Genomic DNA, 23,420 nt, shown 5'->3' with positions numbered 1-23,420 from the left:
TTCTTCTGTTCCCTTCTCCCCTTCTTCTTCTTCTTCTCCTCTTTCTGATATTTCTCTTACTTGTCTTCCTCTGATTTTCCTTTTCTTTTCCCCTTCCCCCTTTACTTCTTCTTCCTCTTCTTGCTCCTCCCTGTTCTTTCTGCTTCTTTTTTGCCTATCCATCTTCTTTCTCCTTCCCCTCTTCCCCTCTTCTTCCTCCTTCCTCCTCTTCCTCTTTCTTCTTCTCCTTCTTATCTTCCAATTCTTCTCTTCTCCCTCTTTATCTCCTCGTCCCTGCTTCTTCTCCCTTTTCTCCCTCCTCTTTCCTTTCTTCACCTTCTTTTCCCTCATCTTTTCCCTCTTCCTCCCTTGTCTCTTTTTCCTTCTTCTCTTTCTCCCCATTTTCTCCCCTTCCTTCTCCTGCTTCTTCTTCTCCTTTTGGCTACTCCTCATCTTCCTCTTCTTATTATTTTCCCCCTTTCCTCTTTACCTGCTCCTTCTTCCTCCTCCTCTTCCTCTTTTTCCATCTTCATTTCTCCCCTACTTTCTTTATGGCTTCTCCTCATCCTCTTCCACCTTTACCTCCCTTTCCTTCTTCTCTTCCTCCTGGTGTTCCTCCTCATCTTCCTTGCCTTCTTCTCTTCTCCCCTACTTTCTTAACACCTCCTCCTCCCTGCTTCTCCTCCTCCTCTTCTCCCTCTCCCACCTTTACCTCTCTTTCCTTCTTCTCTTTCTCCTGGCTTCTCCTCTCCCTTCTCCTCCTCTTGGTGTTCCTTCTCCTCCTTTTTTCTCTTCTCCCCTACTTTCTTTACACCTCCTCCTGCTCTTCTGCCTCTTCTTCCCTTCCTCCTCCTCCTCCTGGTGTTCCTCCTCCACTTCCTTGTCTTCTTCTCCCTCTCCCTCCTCCTTCTCCTTTCTTTTCAAAGGCTGAGTAAGGGCTGAAGGGGAATCGGGAGAGGAGGGTGCAGAGCAGAGCCCCCTTGCCTTCTGGCCATGCCTGCCTTGAGCTGTCCAGAGGCAGAGGCAGCAGCAGCAGCAGCAGCAGCGCCTTCGCCCGCCTGACATCACGCCCTGATTAGCATGCCAGAGAGGCCGGCCTTGCAACGCCAGCCAGGACCAGGAGGCAGAGCCACAGACAGACAGACAAACAGGCAGCAGCAGCAGCAGCAGCAGCTCCTCATCGGAGCTCTCTGGACGAGAAGAAGAGGAAGGCAGGCAGGGAAGGAGGGAGGCGCTGGCGCTTGGATGCAGCAGCCTGGCAAGCCTGTGCCTCTCTGAGGCTGGAGTGCATTTGCCTTGCTGGACCAGGGCGATGGAGTGAGAGGGAAAGAGGAGGAGGAGGAGGAGAAGGTGGAACCCAGAGCAAGACCTCCGCAAAAGACCTCCCGATGCTTTGGCCAGGGCAGATGGTGGCTCCCTCGCTGGTGCCTCTGCCTCTTGGAAGGGCTTCCACACACCCCTCCACCGTCTCCCAATCCTAGGGCTACTGCACTGCAAATGAGAGATGTGTCTATAGATCTCTCTCCTATTAGCTGCATTTGAAGGAGGAGGAGGAGGAAAGGAGGCTTGACAACGCTGCAGTGTTTTTCTGGGGCTTGCCAGGCAAGGGGGCATAAGACGAAAGTAAACCTGAACAACTGAAGGAGGGGGGGGGGGAGGATCAGGGGAGAAGGAAGGGAGGAGTACTGAGTGGACCTCTGGACTTTATACAAACAAAAGAAAAAGGAACTTCCTTGCCAAAACCTGGACTTGGGATCCCTAGAAACAGGTAAGCCAGGCTGCTTGGGTGGGCTGTCACTTGGATGGTCTTGCCCTGCTGGGGGAAAGTGGGCGACCAGAGATGGAGGTATCCCTTTTTTAAGCTGACACTTGAGGTTTTGGAGCATGGTGTTTTGGAAGTGAGAGTTGTTGAACTGAAAGGCAGGGCTGGTCAAGGGTGCCTTGGTAAGACAGAGAGTGCCAAAGATCTTTGTTCAGTGTCCAAAATTAGATGGGAGTCACAGCTTGGTATTTTCTTTCCATTGAAAATGACTTGGCATCAATGTCTGTGTGTTCGAAATGCATCAGAGGAAGTAGGTTTATGTCTAGGAAAGCTCATGCTTCCAACTTCTTTCTCTCAGTTGGTTTCAAAGGTGCTACAAGATCTCTCCCCATTCTGTATACCTTTGCGTTGTGTGTATGTGTCTGTTTTTCTCCTTTTAACCTTCAACCAGTGATGTTGACAGAAATAGTGACTTGTGAGTCATTTCAATTGCTGGGCATTAAAAAAAATCCTGAAAACTCCAGCAGGAGAAGTGCTGTACTGAAGGGGCTAGTTTCCCTTTCAGTCATCCAGGCTTCCTACCCATCAGCTGTTTTCTGAAAAAACATGTGTCAGGGTTCATTTTACTGCCTGGTCAATTTGGGCTTTTGAATGGCTGAAAGCCCTAGGAGCTTTTCAAGAAAACTGGTGATGACACAGATTTCTAGAAGATTATATTTTAAGGAAGGCGGTTTGGTGGTGGTTGCTGTTGCTGTTTGCAGCCCTTTGAAGATACTGACAATCCCTTTTCTTCAGAAACTGCCAGATCCCTGCATGAGGGTGTCATCCTCCTTCCACCGCCCCACTGCTTACCATTTTGTTTTTCCCTGCTGAAGGCTGACTTGGAAAGCATTCACCTCAGGCCACGTCAACCTGATCTGTGGCCATACTGAGATTTTAATCCACCCATCCCTTCTCTGCTGTACTTCCAGTCACTGGGCTTTACAAAAACCTTGGTGAACCGCCAAGGATTTGGGCAAGACTTCATTCTGCTCAGCATCATTCCTGCAGACAGAGTTTGCTTTGCTTTCCTTCGATGGATCCCATTTCTCTTTCATAAGCAATTATTTTATTTTGCAGGCAAGTTTTCCAGAGACATTGCCCTTGTGGTTGATTTCGAGATATGGGAAAGGGCTTCTTATAGTTTGGCCAGTGCAAAACTCAAATGTGTTTGCATATTTCACAGGACTTCTTTCTTCTTCTTCTTCTTCTTCTTCTTTTGGGTGCTTGTGTTTTCTCTGCTTTAAGCAGCAAGCGTTAAGCCACCTTTCTTTGACTAAATAAAAATGAATCAGTTTAGCTTGCTTCAGCTGCAGCTTGCCAGTTGTGTCAACACACACCCACACACCCATCCTTTCCCCGCCTCTGATTGCTTTCACAGATGGATACGTCCAGTTCTTCTCAAGGGACCCTGAACTTTGAAATAATTACCATATTTAAAAGGCTCTGAAGCCTTCTAATATTCCAAGGCATCTTAGTCCCCCCCGCCCTCCTGCCTCATTCACATTTTCTTTCATTGTTCAGAGAGACATATGGACTTCCACTTGTTTGCAAAGGAAGACAGTCCAAGTCATAGTGGCCCTTAAATCATAAATGGCACCAGCACAGGGGGAGGATGACAAAACAAAATAATGAATGCCTAAAGCAAACATTCCCAGTGGAATGTAGAAGATGGTAAGATAGTTTTGAGAAAGGGGAGTAACAAATGAAAAATCTCTGTGGTTTAAGAGGGAACGAAGGTTGGTTCTGGGGAGACTGGAGAGAGGGGAGGTAAGCAGTTACAGTACTATACTAGCCCACAACTATAATAACCCCTTGCTTCTAAAGAAGACTTTCCCACAATGTCCAGTTTTCGCTCATGATCTCACCCTTTTTTGCTTTCGTTTGTCAAAATAGGTGACTGTGTCGCTGATAAAGGATCTCTATTGCTCAGAAACCTCTCTGTTTGCTGCTGTTACCCTTGTGTAATGTGCAGTTCAAATATCTACTTTTAACATTTGTAACACTGGCATAACCCAGTACAGAAAATAAGGCTTGTATTTTAAAACTCAGTTTAGGCATGCAGGTTTATCCTGTATGTTTTAGCATTGTGAGATATAGCCATGTTAGTCTTGAATATCAGGATCTTGTAGCACCTTTGAGACTGATTGAAAGGTGTTGTAGCAAAAGCTTTTGTAAACTTGCATCAGTCTTGCATAATAATAATAATAATAATAAATATTTATTTATATCCCACATCTTCCGCTTTGGGGATTGAGGCGGGTAACAACAAAGTTCATACAATATACAATAATAAAAACAACTAGCCCCACAAAACTCCAACCCAACCCTCCCTGCCAACTATAAAATTAAGCAGTAAAACATGGTTAAAAAGCACATAACAATACATCAAAATTTAAACAAACAAAAAGAAACTGCAAATAAGAAAAATAATAAAAGGAAAATAATAAAAGGAGGGGGATTCAAGTGGTTCTGGACATTATCAATTGGGGAAGGCCTGCCAGAAGCATGCATCTGAGGAAGTGGACCAAGTTTACAAAAGCTTATGTTAATTCTTCTTTTGCTCAGTAAGTCTCAAAGGTGCTACAAGATCCCTTTGTTGTCATTGTTGTATACCTTTAAGTTGTTTCTGACTTACCGCAACCCTAAAGTGAACCTATCATGGGGTTTTCTTGGCATGATTTGTTCAGAGGAGGTATGCCATTGCCTTCCCTCTGAGGCTTTTCAATATGTTTTAAAATTATGTCATTCAGTTGCACCATTATTATTACATAAAAATGTATGTGCCTATATACTTCAGCCAGCATGGTGTGGTGGTTTGAGAGCAGGATGTAGACCCTGGAGATTGGGGTTCGATTCCCTGCTCAACCATGGAAGTCCACTGGCTGCCCTTGGGTGAACTGCATACTTTCAGCCCCAGAAAACCCCATGATAAAGTCGCCTTAGGATTGCCATAAATTGGAAACAACTTGAAGGCACACAACAACAAAACAACAACACATTCTTCAGAGCCAGCATGGCATAATGGTTTGAGTGGACTAGGACACTTTAGGAGAACAGAGTTCAAATCCCTGCTTGACTAGGGATACCCACTGGGTGACTTTCGGCAAGTGACACACTGAGCCTCAGAGGAAATCAGGGTCAAACCCGCTCTGAACAAATCTTGCTATAAGTCAAAAAGGATTTCAGGGAACACAACAATACTCCAGTTGGGTATATGTATGAACTTGGTTCAAAAGTAAAGTATGCATATATGAGAGAGATAAAATAATGCATTCTTTCTGAAGGAAACTCTTCTGTTTATTTAAGTGGCAATAAAGGAATCTATTGAGTCAGGATGACTGCATGCTATCTTGCTGAGCTGCAAAGCAATTGAACAATATAATTAAAAACCACACAAGATAACCCATGGAGCAATGTGAGTCTTTGAAGCCACATTGGTTCTATACAAACTGCTAAGGAATTGAAAAATAGCAGGGTGTGCTTAGAGATCTGTCATTCCCTGGGCTTTCCCCCTATGCCCCCCTCCCAAAGTACTCCTGAAATGTGGCCTCCACCAAATGGCACACAGCAGCTGTGTATTATGAGTTGCTGTTAGGTATCTGACAGTTCCTGCTAGGATCACAAGTTGTTTGGGCTGGTGTGCTGGCAGCCTTAGTGGCACTTGCAAAGCCAAGCATTCCAGGATGATGAACTGGGTGTGCCACTAAACCATGAGAATAGTTATATGATTAGGAGATGTGTAGGGGCTTTGAGACTAAAGAGCTGAAGGGTTTTTTTTTTCCCTTGGTAGCAATTAAGAGCTATTTCAGTTTGTATGAAGGAGTCTGCAATCGCATATCTCTTCAACAAGTAGAGTTTTGGAAGTGAGTCAGGACCAGGTACAAAGGAGGATGCTTTGAAATCAGATGCTTTGAACCAGGAGCCCTGGTGGTGCAGTGGTTAAATGCCAGTACTGCAGCCATTCACAGCTACAAAAGCTGTGAGTTCAATCCCAGGCGGAGCTCCAGGGTTGACTCACCCTTGCAATCTTCTGTAGGTCGCTAAAATGAGTATCCAGCTTGTTATGGGCAATTCGTTTGGCATCGTAAACCGCTTAGGGGTGGGACTGGAAGCTCTCTTGTTATGATTTCACTGCTTTTACCAAAGCTAGCACCAAGCTATCCTGCTTGTTAGCATAAGAAAGCAAGCAAACAGACAAGCAAATGACCATGGTGACAGCTTAGAAGGCAGCAGTGGATCAAAGTGAGATGCTACTGCTGCTTTGCTTATCTTCCATAGAATGCTACCCTAGTTGCAATGGCATCATTTTTTAACTTATGGTACTGTAGCTGAAAGGCATCTGTAAAGGCCAAACTAAGCAGGGCACTCTTTCCCATCACCTGCTCTTCATTTTTATACCAGGATAATACTATATGTCTAATGTGATGTCAGATAGCAATCCCACCCCCACCCAGTATTTCTGATTTACAACAGGCAGGAATTCTGCTTTCAGATCCCTTTATCTTTTAGCTAAAGCACACAGGAACTTAACTAGAAATGGTTGTTCTAGTCTTCCTCTTCCTCCTGTAGGCAGAAAGCCTTTCACTGTTAGAACAAAAGTAATTTCCATCACTGTGGCTGTCTCTTAAATCTACAATCGTTCTTCTGCACACAGAGATTCTTTATCCATAGATTCAGCCATCCACAGTCTGAACATATTCCAAAAAGTAAACCTTGATTTTTGTCATTTTATATAAGAGACACCATTTTACTATGCCATTGTATTTAATGGGACTGCTGCCCTAGTTGCAATGGATTTTTTTTAATCCTTGGGGGGCTTGAAACCAAACTCCAGTGGATACCAAGGGCCCACTGTATCCTCACTGCTATAAAAATAAAAAAGAATTCAATCCAGAGAATCACAAAGACATGATAAACACAAAGGCATGCTGTTGAATTAATTAATAGTGCAATCCTAGACGTCTTTGCTCAAAAATAACTCCCACAGAATTCAACGGGATGTGTGCATGTATTTGCCTTCAAGTGGCCTGTTGACCTATGTCTACCCCATGAATTACATAGGGTTTTCTTTGGCAAGGAATCCTCTTTGGTGGTTTTGTCAGTCCTTTCCTCTGAAATATAGCCTACAGCCATCGAAGTAGTATCCTGGCCCTTCTCAGCTTCCAAGTCCAGAAGGAATGTGATGCATTCCCAGGTAAATGGATATAGGGCTGTAACATAGTGTCCTGAACATTTTTGTCTTTAATGTTTGAAACCAAATGCTTATTTCAGTGTACAGATTTTATATAAGACCAGAGCATAAAAACAATAATTACCTAAATGCAAATATATATTTTGTTGTTGTGTGCTTCAAGTCATTTTTGACTTATGGGAACCCTAAGAGGAACCTATCACAGGGGTTTCTTGGCAGGTTTCTTCAGAGGGCGGTTTCCATTGTCTATAAACAAACATATTTAATATAAACTCTTCTTCATTGCTACCAAACAATAGCCAGAAAAATTCTTCAAGAGCCACCATGACATAGAGGATGCTGTTCTAGAGTTGTGGTAGAAAAAGAAACAATTCAAAATTTCTGATAACCTGTGAACTTACTAGATGGCTCTGTATGCAAATGGATCTTGTAGCATCTTGAAACTAATTGTGCAAAAGAAATTGTAGCCTAAGCTACAAAAGCTCATGCTACAACATCTTTTACAGAGTTAGTCTCAAGATGCTACAAGATCCATTTGCATACAGAGCCATCTAGTAAGTTCATAGGTTATCAGAAATTTTGAATTGTTTCTTTTTCTACCACAACTCTGCTACAAGATCCCTTTGCTTACTGATATTCCAGACTAACATGGCTATATTTCTGAATTCTACCTAGAAGGCTCTGGATAATAATATTAATAATAATATTAATAATAATTTTTATTTATATTTCCCACCGCTCCCAAGGATCGAAGCAGGATTACATCATTAAAATAATACAATACAATCCAAAAAAGCAATCTATAAAATACTAATACTGAATTACACATTCCTATTAGTTACTTAAAATATCCAGTCATCAAATAATTATACAGTCATAATCATGGTGGAGCCTTAAGCACAGTCTCTTATACTAAAGTCAGTGGATAAGCCCGCCAGAAGAGATCTGTCTTAAGTACCTTCTTAAAGGCATCTAAGGTGGTAATAAGACGAATCTCTTCCGGAAGACTATTCCACAATTTAGGGGCTGCAGCAGTAAATGCTCTATGGGAAGTTGTGGTTAATCGAGTGTTATGGTATTCCAACAAATTCTTCCCGGATGTTCTAAGCAAGCGGAGCGGATTATGTAGGGAGAGGCGTTCCCACAAGTAACTCGGGCCCAAACCATGTAGGGCTTTAAAGGTAATAACCAACACCTTGTATTTCACCTGGAAGCTGATTGGGAGCCAGTGAAGAGATTTTAGCACTGGTGTTATGTGATCAAACCTAGATGTCCCGGTGACCAGTCTGGCTGCAGCATTTTGAATCAATTGAAACTTCTGAACTTGGTACAAGGGTAGCCCCAAGTAGAGTGCATTATAGAAATCTAAACAAGAGATTACCAGTGCAAGTACCACTGCTTCAAGGTCCTTTTGGTCCAGGTAGGGGCGCAGTTGGCGTATCAACCGAAGTTGGTACCAAGCACTCCTAGCCATCGCATCCACTTGAGATGAAAACTGTAGCGATGAATCCAGGAGTACTCCCAAACTACTAACTTCGTCCTTTAGGGGAAGTGTGACCCCACCCAGGACTGGTTGGCAAATCTCCTTCCCCGGACTTGGGGTACCTATCACAAGTACCTCCATTTTCTCTGGATTCAACTTGAGTTTGTTTTCCCTCATCCAGCCCATTACTGACCCAAGACAGGCATCTAGAGGAGAGATGCCATCCTTAGTCACTGTAACAATCAGGGACATAGAGAAGTAGATTTGGGTGTCATCAGCGTGCTGATAACACTGCCCCATGTCAAGAACAGCCTACCTTGCATGGTTGCTGTAAAGCTAAATGGGGACGACTCAGCATTTATACTGCCTGTCGACCATTGTTTTTGAATGACTGTAAAACACACAAAAATAAACACTAAAAATATTGTAAGCCTGCGGGCAGGGAACCGTCTAACTAAAAGATTGTATGTTCAGCGCTGTGTAAATTTACAGCGCTTTATAAATAAAAGTTAATAATAATAATAATAATAATAATAATAATAATAATAGTTTGGCTGTCCTAAATCAGCACGCATGCTAAGACAGAGCAGATCAAAAAGTATCTTACTGAAATATATGCTTGAACAATATAGACGGCCATGTTTCCATAATCCTACTCTCTGGACCTCAGGTGAATGTGGGACATAGATTAGGAGTTTTGAACTATGCACTGTTTAAGTATATTTCAGCCTTGAAGAAAGCGTGGGATACGTCTAATTGATGTTTTGCCTTGGTAAACATTTATGAAGAAAGATTAGTTCTGGATTTATGTAATTTTAAATTTATTGATGTGGCTCTCCTTTCAATTGCTTTATACTAAATGATCCCCCGCCTCTTCAAAAAAATTATCACCTTATTTTTTAATCTTCCTCTTGATCTACTTGAAAAAAAGCAGATTCCGTTACCTGATGAACCAAAAATATGAGATTTGAACCTTTCTAATACTGCCTTATCCAGCTGGGAGGACATAAGGGTGTTCTTTTGTGTCAAGGGTGGCCATTCAGATATTGACTACATTTAAACCATCTTATTCAGCATAGCCAATGTTGAGGGATTATGGGAGCTATAGTCCAATAACACCAGAAGGGCTATAGTCTCCTAGTCCTGTTTCATTCCTTCACTCTACAGCAACATATTTTTCTTATTTATGTGGATTATCACTCTGTCACATGTTGGCTAGGTTACACACTTGTTTCTTTCTAGCTGTCAAACACTTTCTTGCATGGATGCCTAATGGATTTTTGACCCAGGGTATCTTCACAAGTAAAATGGAAACACTGAGACAGTGAGATGTATGAGCTGCCATATTTCATTTTTTTCATACTTCCAAGGTAACAAGCAAAGAAAAGGGTAGCATGCTTTCCATATGCTGAAGTGTATTCCTGGAAATAGCCTCCCCTCCCTACAATATCAGGCGCTGTGGGCTATATTTCAGAGGAAGGAACTGAAAAACCATCTCTGAATATTCCTTGCATAAGAAAACCCTGTGAAATTAATGTGGTTGCCATGAGGCCACTTGAAGGCACATACATGCATACACCCCTCCCTATATAGTCATGCATACATATGCAAAAAAGGAAAGTATTGTTGGCTGCTGCCAGGTTCACTAGACCTCAAACTCACCCTATTATCAATAGCCCTGCTCAATTCTTCCAAAAGCAGGACCGTGGCTTCTTTGATTCTTTCCATCTGGAATATGGTCTTCATCTTTTCATACTGCCTTCCACTTACCAGGCATTATTGTCTTTTCTGGCTGAAACCTCTCTTCTCATGATAAATCCAAAGACTGACAGCTATTTAAGTCATTTTGGCTTCTACTAAGGGTAGGTGGCCTAAGTTGGTCCTTAGGTCAGAGGCTCCTAACCTATGCTCCAAGGAGCCCCTAGGAGTCCATGTGCACTTCCCAGGTGCTCTTCACCTGCTCCAGGAAAATGAAATAAATAAAAGTTGAATGAAATTAAAGAATAAGAAAGAAAGAATAGAATCAAAATAAGAAAACTGGAAATTACATTCTGAACAGAAATCTGCCAAGTTGAATTTGCCGAGCTGAAAAGGACTTCCCGAGTTAAAAGGGTTGGGAACCCCTGATCTAGGATTTAACAGTTAACTCAAAATGCCCCATTCCTGCCCAGTTTAGCTCACTCACCCCAAATTTTGCAATGTTTATACATTCCATTTCTTGTTTTATTATGTTTAGCTTCTCCAATTTATGCTTCTCACATTCCATGTTCATATAATATGTGTTGTTCAGCTTTGGAATTTCCTTTCATCTCTGAGCACATCAACAGCTGAATGTTCTTTCAGCTTGAGTCCAGTTGGCTCATTAGCTACAGCACTACTCATAGCTTTCCTCTGCTGTACATCTGTAAATTCAACCTGGGAGACTCATCTTCTGGCGCTCTCTCTTGTTTTTAGATTGTCTCATCATAAGGTTTTCATAGTAAAACATATTCAAAAGGGGTTTATTATGCTTCTCTCTGTGCAGTAATAATAAATCTTAGTTTTGGTGCCATTGCTGTTGTTTCTGAGAGATGCTTTGCCAATGTCATCCCCATGCCTGCTGCTGCCCAGTAGCTGTTTGCCATATTATTTTCTTATATCTTGCCTTTCTCCCAATACAGAGGGACTCAAATTTAGTTTGGCTCCTCAGCAAAAGTCTGACAAGGGAGACCCTCCCATCAGTATTGTTACTATCATTATAGTCTCTTGCCTCACAGGAGCACACATTCCCGCCAGCATGGAAAGGTAGTGCCATGATGAATACATAGCCTATAACGTTTCCCTTTTTTCACCAATACTGGCTCCTTCCAGCCTATGATTAAGACCAGAGGGCCCACAACATCTGGGGACATTTTAGATGTTGATGTGATTTGGGGGACAGGATTTGCAACCCCAAATCCCAAAGGAAAATTGATGATGCTGATGAAAATATACAGAGGCCAAATAACCATGTCATACCATACATGTAAGCACACATATACACAGATAAAACAAACACCACATGAAAAAAAGGAGACAAATACACCCACAACACAGAAAAATGTATAAAAAAGAAAAAGTCAAACAACAGAGAGAGAGAGAGAGAGAGAATGAATGAATGTAGGCAAACACATCCCTGCCCACACACCAAGCTCCTCCCAGTTTCAAGATCTCTATGTTCCTTCTTAGCTTACCTTTTTTTTTGTGTGGACTTCCAGGATAGAAACTATGCTTGTGGCCAAAACTAGACCAGGAGCTGATTGTGGCACAGACCATGAACTTCTCTTAACAAAAATCAGAGTAAAGGTGAAGAAGAAAGCAAAAATCATAATTATAGCAAAATATGATCTGAATAACATTTCAGATGAATTCAAGGACAATGTAAGAAACAGATTTGATCTATTGAGTATAATCGACCAGTAACCTGAAGAACTGTGGACAGAAGTCAAAGACATAATTAAGGGTGAATGAAAGGAAATACTTAACAGTGGCAAAAAAGAAAGGTAAGAAACAATGGATGACAGATGAAGCACTTCATGCAATAAAAGAAAGAAGAAAAGCAAAAGCAAAGGGCGATACGAACAAAGCCAGAAGTATGAACACAACTGTCCAGTGTCTGACCCACAGGGATAAGGAAAAATACTACAATGACCACCGTAATACTAGCAGCAGACATTCAGGAATTGGAACAGTTAATAAGGAAGGTCAAAGATGAAAGTGCAAAGGCAGGTCTGATGATGAACATAAAGCAAACAAAAATAATGACCACAAAAGAAATACACAAATTCAATCTAGACAATGAGGAAATTGAAATACAGTCACCCTCCAACTCTGTGGACTTGAAATCTTCAGACTTGGAAATCCACGGAGGGGTGACTGCCATTAATCTTAATGGAGCATGTGCCTGTGGCATCCCACCCCCACCCCCTGCATGCACATGCCCAATTCAAGCCTATAGGGCTTGAATATGCGCAAGATTTGGAACTCACGGGAGGAGGGTCCAAAATGGATCCCCCTCGATTTCCAAGGGGCGACTGTATTCCCAAATCTAGTACCAAACATTAGGCAGAATGGAGTCAATGTAGTCAAGAAATAAGAAAATGACTAGGAATGAGAAGGGAAGCTATGAAAGAACTGGAAAAGATACTGAAGAACAAAGACATACAACAGAGCATAAAAGTCAGAATCATTCAGGCCATTGTATTGCCAATTACCAATTACTATGTATGGATGCGAGAGCTGGACATTGAAGGAAGAAGACAGAAAGAAAATCAACTCATATCGTAAAGGAGCAAGGAGCTTGGCAACTGGTAACTATTTGGTGGACTTCAGGTGTAGACGCTAAATCCTCTTGCTTGCATTCTAGCAATAAGGTATCATAGATCATAGAGTTGGAAGAGACCACAAGGGCCATCCAGTCCAACCCCCTGTCATACAGGAACTCACAATCAAAGCACCCCTAACAGATGACCATCCAGCCTCTGTTTAAAGACTTCCACCCGAGGGGGATCTGTTCCACTGTTGAACGGCCCTTACTGTCAGGAGGTTCCTGCTAATTTTAGCAGCCTTCCTTTGGACACACTCCAGCTTGTTAACATCCTTTGAATTGTGGTGCCCAAACAGTAAGGATGATGTGGTGGAGCAGATGTTTATGTGTAAACATCTCATGTTCAACCTCTGGATTCTGGATGGAGGAGTGGATTCTTGTCTGAAACCTGAGAGAACTATTGCCAGTGACTGTGGTCTTTGACCAAGGGAGCGCCAAGTGTTATTGGACTTCCATTCCAGCCACCATTGCCAGTGTGAATAGGAATTCTGGGCACTGAAGTCTAACATCTGGACCCTGCTTGGATGAGAGCAACTGTTGACTGTAGATAGTACAGAATGAAATGAATCAATTGTGTTTTCCTGAGGCAGCTTCCTTGTGACTTCCAGACAGTCTTGTGACTTCCAGACATTCCTGTCCCTTCATTTGGAATGGACATCAACCTTTGCTTGTTCAGAGAACCAAAGAATTATCAAATTCCCTGGATATAATTTTATTGGGCCAGCTTAACATGGAACAGTTATGTTAGAGACAGTTTCTGTGATTCTTTCTCATGACATACCATCAGCTAGCGAGCCAGGAACCTACAGACAAGGGCATACATTCCAAGGTAACCTTTTAAAATGCTACTGTTAAATAGGTAGCTTTTTAGTACATTTATATGTACCTTGAAAACGTAATCTTTTAGTACAATTGTATGTTACTTTTCTTCTTAATCTTTTATATGCTAGTGTTATTATCCTGTTCTGAGTGCCTTACAGAGTTTAAGAAACTAGACAGCCTCTTCTTGCAAGCTAACAGCGGAAGAGACACAGAAGAAAGTGGGGAAAGGAATGGGGAAGGAAGATGAAAAATAATTGTCATACAATACTGCAAATATACCATTTGAACAAGAACAGATTCTGACTATATTGAGGTCCTGCATTGGACCTCCTTTATGTCTGCCCTTTTCTGACTTCATGCCTTCTCAGAGTATGTTTGGTAAAGGATATTCTTTTATGTTCTGTAAAGTTCAGTCTCTAAATATCCACGAGAAAGACAAAATCATGAATTATCTGCAGCCAACTGCACAATATGCATTCTGTTCTCCTCTATGGAAGTTCCAAAACTGCCAGATAACAATTTTTTGTGGTATCTCATTATAGCTGGAAAAAGCTATACTGGAAATGGGAACCGCTTTTAAGACTCCCTCCTCTTTCAGGTGTGCTAATATAGAATTGGTTAATATCTTCAGACATACTCATTCAGCCTTGTATTTTGCAAATGATTTACTATATCTTCTTATATTCTGAAGATTTTACTTTTTGGGTTATCTGAAAGACACAGTTTCTATGTCTTGTTGACTAAGTGCTATACAAACAACTATCTTGGGGGAAGTGTACAGAAAGATTTATGCCTGTAAGAGCCATTACACGGTACATTGATATGAAATGACCTTGCCTCCCATAGATCCAAGTGAAATATACTCTCTCGGGCCTTATCTGATAGAAGTGAATCAATGTATGAAACTGTTGAAACACAGTGGGTTCAACAGAGATGAACTTGAGGGTATGCTTGTACAAAGCAACAGTGCCTTAATAAGCTTGAAGTTGATTCCATGGTAAACCTGAGGCTCTTGAGAGAATCTCTAAAGGTTAACTTTCCTATCTGTCACTGTGGCATGAATAGGAATGGTTTGATAACACAGCCCAGCCTGACAGAATTCAAAATCCTGAGATTAGTCCACATGGCTGTTGTTTTGGGAGTTCTTGGCAGGGTATTTTTACTGGGCATATTGCCACATCCCACAGACTTCCTGGCAGCTGAGTTGTACCCATTCCTGACGCCTCAGACCCTTTCATTCATGTCAGTCCCTAAAGGAATAACTTTGTATGTACTCTATTGTGACCGCAGCCTGACATCTGGCCTAGATGTAGTTATGATAATCCTTTTAAGCAACACAGGTTTATTTGAGTCCATTTCTCCCGGTAGGTCCTCTCTATGAATCTTTCACATTGTCTCTGGCATGAAACGTTAAAAACTACCTCTTCTCGGGCAACCGGTCATTTCCTTTCAACCTTGGAGGGCTTCCTGACATAAACACATACGCACCCTGGGAAGCACATCTATACAACCTGCTTAATGAGGCTTTTATGAATCTTCACAAGCTTTGCAAGTGAAGCAGGGTTGGTGGCATAAAGTGTGATTTCAACCAATGATCAACTGTTGATTTACTTCTGAGACTTGTTTTCATTTTAATTTTGTGTGTCCATTAAACAGTATGTTCATTTGATTTTGCTGTCTCTTTATTTGATTCAGTTGCCCTCTCTGGACTTTGGACCACTCAGTTTTAGAAGAATGGATGCTCAAGGCAATGTAAAAGCTAGGATAGAGGTCCATCCTCTAAAGCAATAATTGTTGCTTCTCTAACTAGGCAAAGTGTGTCTGTTTAATTTTGTCAGATAGAGATACTGACTCACTTTCAAGAAGTTTAGCAACTATGCTTCCCTATGATAGGAATCTTGAGATGAGAATTATTTGAATATATTACTCTTTCACACTGCACCCCCAGAGCCCTCCAAATCTGTCTGAAACTGCTATGGAAAAAGGAAAGGCCTATTGCCATCACACATACACAAATGGAGGGACACAGAGCGGGTCCTCCCCTGAAGCTCTTGGGGAATATGTGGGAGTAGGTTCTCCTTCAAATATGTTAGTTCCAGACTACTTCAAGGTTATGAAAGATCAGTATATTCATAGAAGCAAATGCTAGAGCTGCTGAAGCAGCTGGAATTATTTACAGTTCTTTAGTTCAAAGGTGTTGTTGTGTGCCTTCAAGTCATTTCCAACTTATGCCAGTCTTAAGCTGAACCTATCATGGGGGTTTCTTGGCAAGATTTGTTCAGAGGGGGTTTGCCTTTGCCTTCCTCTGAGGCTGAGAAAATGATGACTTGCCCAAGGTCACCCAGCAGGTGTTCATGACTGAGCAGGGATTCCAACCATGGTCTCCAGAGTGGTAGTTCAATGCCCAAACCACTACACCCTGCTGGTGCTTTCAAAAACAGGTCTAAGCACTGCCTTCAACATGTGAAAATAGTAAGTCAGTGGCAGTAATACAAGTTCTGTTCGTAGGACCACAGTGCACTTAAGTAAAGCTGCAGTAACAGGTCTGGTGGATATATTTTGTTGCCTGAGTCGGAGCAGTAGGTGGTGCCACCCACCCAAGTCAATGAATATTATACCTAAAGTTATTTAGGTGAGAGTTTATTCTGGCACAAAAGGCAGAAGATCCCACATATATGTCTTCTCTTTCGCAGAAGCAGAAAGACAAGAATAATAAATTAAATAACTGTTATAATTACTGGCTGTTTATGAAACTCAAAATCTGCTGCCTCAAGCCTGCTCAACTACCCTAGATGGAGAGCGAAGAAGAATTGGTTTTTGTTTGTTTTTTTTATCTTGGAACATATAAGCAAAACATATAATAACAAATTAAGGAGGATGTTTCCCATCACCCTTCAAAATGGTTTTGAGTCCAGAATAAAATAGACTGTGGCACCACTGTAACAACTAGCCCACCATATCTGAGATTTTCACCATGTCTTTGGAATTGCATTTCCCCCTGTTTGAGATTTTAAAAGATAATAATTTCTTTGAATGCTCAAGAGGTGTTGTATTAGCATAAAGAAAACCTGTTTATATATATATATATATATATATATATATATATATATATATGGAACAGAAGAACATGTCAAAGGAACATAAATGTAGTGTTGTGACTTCTAAATATATATATTTAAATTATATTCCACTGCATAACATGATAGTTGTTAAAAATTATGAAGCTTCAAACAGAGAAGTGTTACACCAGTAAATAATTTTATTCCCTTAGATAATCAAGGTCTCATTTAATATTTTCTCATTTAATTCAGGCTTTAATCACCCTTAATTATTAACATAGAAACAAATCAGAAACTGAAGAGTGACAAGCCTACTGAAGCTGAACAAAATCTTACTTAAGTCTGCCTCATTCAGTCTTATGTTTCAGAACAGCAGTGTTTCAATAGATGAAGGCTTTATCTTTGATAAAGTCCCAACCATGTTACAAAAGCTTTGCCCTGAATATTTATTTATAGCAATATTTGTTCATCATCTCTGAGCCTGTTAGACCTCTCCCCCAGGAGATAAATAACAAATTCAAACATAAGTTTAAAGCAAACAAAACACTTTGCTTTAAAACCAGTTTTAAAAAAAACACACACTCAATTAAAACAATACAAAAGGCCTATCTTGATTTTAAGGACCAAAGATCATCCAAAATTATGCAGTTTTGGCTGTCTGCTAAAGCACCGGGGAGAGAGAGCCAACCTGACTTCCACAGAGAGGGTGATGCTGAAGAGAATAATAATAATAATAATAATAATTTTTATTTTTACCCCGCCTTTCCATAGAGATGATCATGGCGGCTTACAAAGGTTAAAAACATTACAATACAAGATAAAACAGTTACAATATAGGGTTAAAAAGATTGCTACAAGGAATGGGAACAGGAATCAGTAAAATACACATGTCAAGGGCAAGAAAAGGAAAAAATCAATTTACGATGGTCCAGGGTCAAAAGGAAAAAGACAAGGGGCAGAGAAAAGAACAATTAACTAAGGTGGGAAGGCCAACCGCAATAAATGCGTTTTTAAATTTTTTCTTAAAAGAAGCTAATGAAGCGGCGGAGCGGAGCTCTACAGGGAGCTTATTCCAAAGAGAAGGGGCAACGATGGCAAATGCCCTCTGTGAGGTCTTCACATAATGTGACCTAGGGACCTCCAACAAATGTGTCCCGGATGTTCTAAGAGTGCGGGGCGGATTATATGGGGAGAGGCGGTCCTCCAAGTACCCTGGGCCCAAGCCATTTAGGGCTTTATAGGTCAAAACCAACACCTTGTATTGAGCTCGGAAGCGAATCCTGTCACCAGTACCCCCAATCTGTTTTCGCAGACTAGTGGGATATGTAACAAGGCAATTTCAACTAGGCTCATATAGGAGCAAGTGGTATTTCTGATATCTTGGCATCAAATCATTTAGAGCTTTGTAGGTCAAAACCAGTACCTTCAGCTGAATTTAGGAAGACACTGGAAGCCAGTGTAGTTGGTACAAGACCTATGATATGCCCTTTGTGGTTCCTCTAAGCAATGTTGCTCCCACCTACCCTCACAAGAAAGTGGGAAAGCAGGAAGCTACTCTGTGTTCTACATCTCTCTCTCTCTCCCTGGCTTTTCTTCGCGAACGAAGATTCAGGAAGGACTCATCCCGTGCTTTCTACAAGCGCACTGATGACTAAAAAGGCCAATCTGAGATGAACAAGTCCGGTTGCAGAAAGCACAGCAGAGAGTCTCCTTGGGTGATGTTTCTGGGTTCTGGTTCTTTCTGCGTTGTCGCTTCTGCGTGTTCTACATACATGTAAAGTAAATGTGTTATATTTACGTACTTCATACATACTGCTCAGCTACTCCCCGTCACCCCCATTTTGGGGAGATGAGATTCATGAAATGTGTCCTTACCCCCACCACCAATTTGCCAAAATATAACATTGTTTGTTAGGCCTGCACTGTGTTGTAAATTCTGTTTACAAATAGAAGGGAATACTGGAAATGAAAACTGTAGTATTGCATGCTGAGACTCACCCGTGTTATGCAAATCTTTTATTAAACCTAGCCAAGTGCCGTTCCATGCTTCTCTGAGTTGTCTTTGTGTTGAAATCATTAGATTTCCGGAAAGGTGCTTGCGTATGTTATGGGTTAGAAAATTCTATTTGCTTTGCCCTGCAATTTCAGCTTGGTACTCTTTCTGTCTGATGTAATTTTATCAAATTCACACCCACTGCATAACAGGGGTGGGGGGGGGGAGAGATAAGCTGGGCTAAGAACCATTCTCTTGGCTTCTTTTTATAGATTGAAGATTCTAGCATGTGGATTGCCTAACAAGTAAACTCTCATCTATATGTTTATGCCAGAAGGTGACCTTCCATTAGTCTTTTTTCTTTTTCTTTTTAAAATGAGAAGATCTGAGATGATCATGTTCAGTAGTAGTGGAATTGATCATGCCCACTAGGTGGCAGTCTGCTGCCCCACACCCCCTTTCTTGCTTCCATGTAGGAAAGAGTTTATAATACATTGAGGGCTTCCTATGTTTATTTATAGGTAGATTACAAGTCTGTTCCCAAAGGTTCATGTGTTTCATGTGTGCATCAGTAATAGGACTATTATCAGAATTCAAAGACATAGCCGTGTTAGTTTGGAAATCAGTATACAAAGGGATCTTGCAGCACTTTTGAGGCTAACTGAAAGAAAGCTGGTAGCATGAGCCTTGGTAGACTTGAGTCTACTTCCTCAGATATACGGAGTGGAGAATCCAGGGACAGACCTATACAAGAAGGCTGTGTGTGAGAATAGCAATAGAAATGCAAAACATGTGGGCCTAGAGATGATGTGGCAAGTTCAGTTTTAAAGTTGGCCATTGGGGGAACAAAGGCAGGAGGAAGAATGTTGCCTAAAGCCAAGATGAATAGAATATGATTATGAATAGTGGTGGAAGTATTTTCTCCCATACCTCCTAAATAGTAAAGAGTCCTATGGCATTTTAAAGACTAATTGCTTTACTATACAATGAGCTTTCATAAACTCTTGTCCACTTTATCAGATATGTGGAGCCTTAGCCACAGTTTCATTTATGAACATGGTTAAGCGTGAGATTGCAAACAGTGAAATCAGAGGGAAATTAAGTTTAATTAAATTAAATGCAGAAATTACTGACAGTGACAATTAAATTATTAACACTAACCATTTGCAAAAGTTTCTGATAACACAAACATTCTGGCATTGGGTATGCCAATTAACACACATTAGTATGATAAGAATATGTTACCCTCTGGCAACAGACTGGAAGTGCCAGATTTATCACTAGAGGTCTGAGTCAGACTAATAAATTGCTATCACATGGCAATCCCAGCTAATCCAGGATCATAGAGTGGAAAGGATGGTCCCACGATGCTATGTAATCAATCAGATTGAGCTACATGCTGGTGCTACTGAGGTGAAACAAAGCGAATTTGGTGGGAGGAAGACGATCGAGCTCCATGCCCAAGAGGTACTGTGAAGCACAAGAAAATTACACAGCCCTCTTGGTGAATAGTTTTCTGAATGGCTGTTCATTATGCTGTGATTGGCACTGCCATACTGTTATGTGAACACCAGATCATCTCTTTGAACCCGCATAGATGCCCAGGACAGCCATTCCCCCTTATGAGCTCTCACTTGTGCTGCAGTTTTAGAGCAAGAAACAACCTGAGGCGTTTTTAAAATGTTTTATTACATATCACAGCATGCATGAGAGAAATCTTTGCTTCCCTCCCCAACCTTCTGAGTCTGCCAGAAGGCCTAAGTGAGAGACTAGATATTATCTCACTCAGGCTTTATCTCACTCAGGCTTGAAGCAGATAAGAAACAGCAGGGATAACTCTTGACTTCTCTCTATAACTTTATACAAATGATGGAAATCCCTGTCTTTCTCCATGAAAGCTGTTTTGGACATAATGATGTGCAGCAAATATTGACTCTGTTTAAAGTCAAACGAACACGCTTCCCCCCACAGTAACAAATAGACAATAGCTAGTAAGCCAAACCAATATTTGTAGACCCCTGTCCCTGAGCCTGTGAGCCAAAATCCAGGCTCGGGGTTTCTTCCACTGTGAGAATTGCATAGGATGAATTTGGGAGTGAGCAAGCAAGGCAAAGGTTCACTCCAAGTATCTAGAGACAAAGTAGTTTCAAAAAGTTGAGCTTCATGATTGGATTGGAATTTGAACCTGAATTTTATCATTATAAGGCTCCAACCTTCAGCATATTTTCTTGGAAGCAAGTACTGCTGATTTCAGTGGAACCTCTAAGTATTTGTGCCATGGAGTGTTTGCCAAGCTCTCTGCTCACTAACACCAACCCTGGCATCAGTGCTTGGGAGAATTCAGTTAGAAGTAACTTTGGCAAGAAAACTAAGGCTAAATTAGATTACATTAAAACCCAATTGATGGAAGGGGGAGTGGAGGAGGAGCAGAGGCAGCAGCTGGGGAGGCTGGTTCTGCTGACAAGCCAGGAGGAGATTTCAGTGAACCGCACAGTGTTAAAATTTGGCAGGGCCAATGAAGTGATTCATTGTCACTTAAGCAGTTTTGCTTCAGGAAACTCATCATTTTCGCCCACCAGGGGGAAGTTTAATTGGTACACTGTGGCTCCCCATTTATAAGAAGTTTGGAAAAGTGTCCTTCAGATCTCCTCTAAATCCCAAAGCATGCTCTCTGCACTTCTTTTTAAATTCATCTTTGCGTATCCCTGATTTCTGGTATTGCTGTTGTCCTCCACTTTTCCCATTCAGCCTCTTCAGTAGGATTTCCAAATCAAGGCAGTCATTCATTCATTCACTCACTCATTCATTCTCTCTCTCTCTCTCTCTCTCTATATATATATATATATATATATATATATATATGAGAGAGAGAGAGAGAGAAAGAAGAGAAGAGAGCAAGCCTTTAGCTTTGCAAATGTTTCCAAAAAAGAAAGGCTATCCCTTCTTCTGAATAGTAGGATAATGGAGTTGGAAGTAACCCATTGGATCATCTAGTCCACCACTATGTTGTTCTCAGACAGGATATCCTGTGCGTAAATCATCCCTGACAGCTATTTGTTCATTTTTTAAAATCACAAACCCCCGAGGAGAGAATTTTCACAATTTGTTTAATACATCTGCTTTTGTAGTAAAGAGAATCCACAACTTAATTCTACCCTTTATTTATTTAAACCAGGAGGGAGTAATCTGTTAAATGTTGCCAGATCTCAGGGCCTAAATCTTGAGTTTTAAGGCCTGGATTCTTTTCTCCAGTCCTCAGAGTGAAGGGGGAAGAATCCCAGAGTGAGAGTTCTTCTTTGAAAGATATATCTATATATTGTCCTAAGTCCTGTTGTTAGTCCCGACATTGTTGTTGTTGTTAATTGGTATCAAGTCAACTTTGACTTATGTTGGCTGTATGAATGAGAGACCTCCAAGTCATCCTGTCCTTAACAGTCCTGCTTAGACCTTGCAGACTCAGGACCATGGATTCCTTGACTCAGTCTATCCATCTACAGTGTGATCTTCTTGTTTTCCTGCTGCATTCTACCTTACCAAGCATTATTGTTTTTTCTAGTGAGTCATGTCATCTCATGATATAGCCAAAGTATGTCAGTCACAGCTTAGTGATCTTGGCTTCCAGGCTCGGTTTGCTCTAGAACCCATTTATTTGTCTTTTGGCAGTCCATTATGCATAGAACTCTCCTCCAGTACCACATTTCAAATGAGTCCCCCCCCCCCACTATCCATTCATTCTGACTTTTGTTGTTGTTCTTAACTACTCTTGAGTCAACCTCAACTCATGGTGATCCTGTGGATGAGACATCTCCAAGATCCCCCATTGTCTACTGCTCTGCTTAAGTCTTGTACATTCTTCATTAATTGAGTCTATCCACCTGGCATGTGGTTTTCCTCTCTTTCTACTACCCTCAACCTTTCCCAGTATTATTGTCTTTTCTAGTGAGTCATGCCTTCTCATGATGTGACCAACATATGACAGCCCCAGTTTCATCATCTTTGCTTCTAGGGAAAGTTTAGGCTTAATCTCTTCAATGGCTCATTAGTTCATAGTTTTGGCTTTCCATGGCATCATCAGCACTCTTTTCCAGCACTACATCATCAATTAGCTTATTTCTTTTTATCAATTTTTCTTTTAGGTTCTCCTGGGACAGACTAAACCTTTCCCTTTCACCACTCAACTCAGACAAGGGGATGGTTCTTTTTGTGATAAGAGTTAAAGAACAGTACTTACATTGACCCATGGATAAGTCAAACCAGGTTTTTAGGGCCAATTTTTAAACTAAAATTTCTAGACTTATACATGAGTATATACAAAAAAACATCTGGGGTAGCCATGTTGGCCATATAGCAAATCCAATAACATCCAAGCAATGATACCTTTATTGGGACAACCAAAATGCACCAGATACAGAAAATGCAGGCCTGTGACTAACATCTTCAATTTCTTTCTCCTGTTTGCCTGATGTGACTTCGAAAGCTTGCAACGTGTAATTGTGTATTTTGGTTGGCCCAATAAAGATACCATTGTTTAGATGTTATGAATATATACAATAATCATAACAGTAATGTATTTCTACATGGCAGAGAGTTCGACTTGATGGCCCTTGTACCTTCCACCTGTATGATTCTACTATTCTATGACTTAGACAGCTGTATAGTTACTAGTTTCTGCTCCACTTTGGGCAGAAAATTACTTGGGATTGTGTGTATAACCTTCATTGGCTATCCCATTAAACCACTGAAT

The 23,420-nt window shown here is 41.2% G+C and overlaps 1 protein-coding gene across 4 annotated transcripts in view; it reads left to right on the top strand.

Moving 5' to 3' along the window:
• The window catches only part of LOC149321292 (prickle-like protein 2), a 364,893-nt gene that overhangs the window by 217,975 nt on the left and 123,498 nt on the right, over positions 1-23,420 (top strand). The window contains exon 1 of one of the 4 annotated variants that reach the window (XM_089519001.1): positions 1,665-1,747. The exons of 2 other annotated variants lie outside the window; for them this stretch is intronic. The gene's annotated coding sequence lies outside the window, so the exon portion shown is untranslated. Of the gene's footprint in view, positions 1-1,664; positions 1,748-23,420 lie in introns of those variants that run through there. One more of the 4 variants, XM_089519002.1, reaches the window with a different exon arrangement.

Source organism: Sceloporus occidentalis, unplaced genomic scaffold (genome assembly GCF_023333645.1).
Source record: "Sceloporus occidentalis isolate IW3139 unplaced genomic scaffold, rSceOcc1.0.p SCAF_1, whole genome shotgun sequence".
Classification (NCBI taxonomy): domain Eukaryota; kingdom Metazoa; phylum Chordata; class Lepidosauria; order Squamata; family Phrynosomatidae; genus Sceloporus; species Sceloporus occidentalis.
The sequence above is the reverse complement of the archived record's forward strand: the minus strand, read 5'-3'. Positions and strand labels throughout refer to the sequence as shown.